Raw genomic sequence first — 4,645 nt, 5'->3', positions numbered from 1 at the left:
TCATTTTCCTCCACTTTGATCCACCATTTGGCAGGTCAATTTTTTATGTTGCTGGTTCTTCTGATCTTATCTTCACAACTATCATCTGTGTCATTTTGAGGTTTATTCACCAAGTTCAGTAACAAATTTTCATATTTTGAGATTACTGCATTGTTGCATGTAACTAAATTGTGATTTATCCATTGATCTCCTATTTTATTGTTTAATATACTCATCGGTTTTTAAAACTTTATATTTACATATTACAATTTTATATAGGTATGCTATAATTTTTTTGAAAAGTGGTAATTATATATACTAATATCTCTAGAAAAAAATTTCAATTCTTGTTAGACTCTCAAATGTTTCCATATGATTCATTTTCAAGTCAATAAATTAATATATAAATTAGTAATATGATTAAATTTAACTTAATCTCAAATAATTTATATTTTATAAAATATGTTTGTTATATAAGAGAATAACATCATAAAATTTTGTAGAATAAGAAAATTGTGCTCTTACGCGAGTCTAGTAGGATCGAGTTTTAAAATAGAAGTTTATAGAATATTATTTTAAGTTTAGGAGAGTCCAAGATGGAGGAGAAGGCCAACAGAGAGGAGAAGACAGATAGCACCAACCAAAAAGGGAGATATAAGAGAATGCTCTAAAGAAGTAGTGCCAATAAAGGATTGGGCAAAATAGTTGGAGGAAATTCTAGAAAAGTGGCACTAACTAAGCAAGGGGTAAAACATCAGAAAAAGAGTGTGTTACATTAGTCCAACATAGAGAAGAAGTAACCCTAGCCTTTGAGGCATTCAATCAATACAAAAATTTTAAGTGACTTATATATGTGATTAGCAACTCATGAAGAAACTTTTAAGCATTATCTCAAATTTTTGTTTCAAGATTTCACTAAAACTTGTAAAAGGATAAAATAATCTTTTCCCAGTTCAATGGCTCAGCTTTTGAATGTTAAAAACCTGTCTATTTAAAATGTTTTCGCCCCAAACAACATTACTCTCGACTCCTAAAGTTTCCACTATATCCTCCAAGTGAAATATACTTTGAAAGTGAAATGGAAATTGACTTTGGGCTTTCAAAAAGGCAGCCTCCCAAATAACTAATACATCTTATGCCTTTTATTTTAAAATTTGTATACACTTAACATTTTTGTGCTAAAATCTTTTCTCACATATTTGAAGTTATTTACACAGATGCAATTCTTCATAAATGCAAAAACTTCATCTTTGGTGTTCCCCCTTTCTTAAATATTTTGGTCACATAAAAATTCTTCATTGTAGATTATACTTCTCAAACATGGAATTTGGAAGGAGGTGCAACCACTACAATACTCAACTTCCAATCTCATCCCCGTACTTCTCCTTCTATTCTCCCTCTCAAGCTAGGAGGTAATGACAATGATCCCAACTTAAAACAAATAAAATATTTTTAGTAACGATCTCCTCTAGCAAGGTGTCCCAAGGATAAGTACGAAATCGAACACATACTCTAAAAAAGTAAAAATGGGTGATAAAAACATAAGTTGAAATAACCTCAAAAGGATTTTGTGTTAAGTTGTGGAGTCTAAATAACGCCTTATGCTGAGTTGGTCATGGATCCATGATATATTGATTGTTGTTTTATTAAGGGCAATTTGGAAATTTCACTCTTGTAATGCGGTTGCCCTAGATTTCTCTTTAAATTGGTGGGCACTACTATTAGGGTTTTATGATCTTAATCTGAGGAACATCTTGAGTTGCAGCTCGAGAGGTTAGAGAGAAACACCTGTAAGTGTGCGATTTCTCTTGTAAACTATTTCATCTTCCTAGTGGATTACTGCATCGGTGGAAGACAAGACGTAGTCTCACCTTGAGGCGAACTTATATAAATCTTGTTGTGTTTTTTTGTGCTTGTTTTTTTCTTCTTTTGCATTTATTATTATTGTTCATTAGTTTGGAATTAGGGAGTCTAATTCCTAAAATTTCCAACAAAAATAGTGATAATAATCACAAAAGTGGGTAATACTTATCACTTACAGGACGATGATAAAAACCCAAGGATACCAATAAAAAATTCTCACTGGACTTACCTATATATATATAAAAGGACCAACCAAAGCAATGCACCAAAATTTTGGCCAAAAAGGGGTTGGCCAAAAAGGGGATAAATGAGTAAAAAAGAGGATGGTAGGAGAAAGGTTGCTAAGTAAAAGGTTAATGGGGTATTCAAGGAAAGAGAAAATAACCACCACCTTAATAAGAAGGAGATTTTAATGCTAATAATGAAATAACAGAACAAATTTGACCAAGTATAACTGTTTTTGGGGTGACCACAATTTTTCGATGCTATATATGCGGAACATATATAACCAAGTAACAAAAACACAAAACTTAAAAATAACATTGATGCAAGATATTGCATATCTTGAAAGAGTAAATCATGGAGTAATTAAATCAGATTAAAACTCTCTGATTATAAGGCAAATTTTGATAAAAACTCGTATTTTAGGAGAAAAAGAAACTCAATTCACGTCAATGCCTGGAGAGATAATAGGAGAGAAAATAGGAAAAAAATGAGAGATTTTTTGCAGAATTGACCTTTGGTACTTTTGATATATATATATATATATATATATATATATATATATCCAAAATATAGCTCAAAATCACAAAAAAAATTATTGCCAAATAAACTAGACCCAAAGATCTTTAATTTTATTTCTAATTTGACATAAAAATATTCGTCCTTGAATTTTTTATGACCTCTTGATTCTCTTCGTTTTGTAGTTTGACCTTTGTTGACTCTAGTGCAAATATCTCCTTAAATATAGATCAGATTGACATGAAATTTTTTTCGATGCCTTTCATCCAAATATAATTTTTTTCATTAAATATATTTTTTTTGAGAGAAATAATTTGATAGATTTTAAACTTTGTAATCTGCCCGAACTGATTAATCTTTCTTCTTTGGCCAGCATAGCCATGGACCCTTGCAAAATTGATATCACCCAATAGAAAACTCAGATTGAGAATTGGTTTGATAAGGTAGAAAATCGACTTACATATATTTCTTTTGACATATAATTATCCATATAAAGTCTTGTTATCGATGGCTTAAAAGGCTAAAAATGTGAAGTTTTCTACTACTACACGAACCTCTCTTGCAGCCTGACCTTTGCTGCTTCAAATATCGATTCTCTTTATAGAAAAATCTGATTGCCAAATATCGATTCGCATCAAGGGGCACAATAGCTGAACTTAAAAGTGTTATTCCCTTTTCATTGATTCACTCGAATGTATGGGGACCCTTGAGTGTTTCAAATATTTCTGAAGTTAAGTATTTCATTACATTTGTTGATGAATTTACTAGAGTTACGTGATTGTTTTTATTCAAAGATAGGTCTAAAATCTTTTATGTTTTAAAATTATTTCATGCCATGGTGTCCACTAAATTTGGCAAAAAAATAATACTCCTTCATTTTGATAATGCCAGAGAATACCTATGGGGAGAATTTCAATCATTTTGTAAGGATAATGACATTATCCATCAGACCATATGTGCTTACACCCCTTAACAAAATGATGTAGCCAAAAGAAAAAAATCGACATCTCCTTGAGGTAGCCCATGGCCTTCTCTACTCCATGAATGTGCCCTATTTTTATTGGCCTCATGTGATTCTTACTGCTAGTTTCCTTATTAATAGGTTACCATCTTCGGTACTTGGTCATAAGTCCCCCTATGCCTTGTTATTTCCATATGAGTACCGAAGGCTATTAAGTTAATTTTTTTGGGTTACTTTGATACCCAAAAAGGATATGTTTGCCATAACTCTTTTTTTTGGAAGTTAATTGTCTCCAAGGATGTAACATTTTTTTTAAGATACATCCTTTTATTCCTCAAAGGATGTTCCTTCGAGTCTTTTATCTATTTTGGCGGCTTCAAAGACTATTTTGCCCCTTGATGCAAATCTTCTATTCAGCCCCGTGAAGCATCGACTGATACCACACCTGTGGATTTTACCGATCCTTCTGAGGTAAGTCCATCTTTCCCTCTTGTATTTGATCCACCATTTGATACTAGGCCTATAGCTATTCAAAAGGAAACTAGGACTTTTACTAGGCCCTCTACTTCTCATCCCATATCAAATTTTATTTCTCACCATCGGTTGACTTCTTCTTTTTATCAAATTCTTGCATCTATCTCTTCTGCATTTGTCCCATAGTCATATCAGGAAGCTCAGAGATATCTAGGATGGAAGAGGAAATGAATACCTTATATGAGAATCAGACTCGGGCCTTGGTAATTACTGCGATAGTTTAAAAATTTTAGTCAAGCAATGTTGCAGTTTGGATTCAACAAGTACTCAGTAGATCATTTTGTCTTTGTCAAGAATACCTTAAAGGGAAGTGTATTACTGGTGGTTTAAGTGGATGATATTGTCTTCATTGGCAGTGATGTAGACAGTATAAAAGAAGTCAAAGAGAAGATATGCAAGGAATTCAAAATGAAAGATCTTGGACTTATGAAATATTTCTTGGTTGAGGTCTTCTAGTCAAAGCATGAGATCTTCTTATCTCAAAGGAAGTATGTTCTTGATCTACTTGAGAACCCAAGGATGATGGGATGTTGACCAACAAATACTCCTATGGATGCTAACACAAAG

Source organism: Aristolochia californica, unplaced genomic scaffold (assembly GCF_029961685.1).
Source record: "Aristolochia californica isolate CCGP_79_NKW_82.1479 unplaced genomic scaffold, dmAriCali1.0.hap1 SCAF_11, whole genome shotgun sequence".
NCBI classification, from domain to species: domain Eukaryota; kingdom Viridiplantae; phylum Streptophyta; class Magnoliopsida; order Piperales; family Aristolochiaceae; genus Aristolochia; species Aristolochia californica.
Note: the sequence above shows the minus strand (reverse complement) of the source record.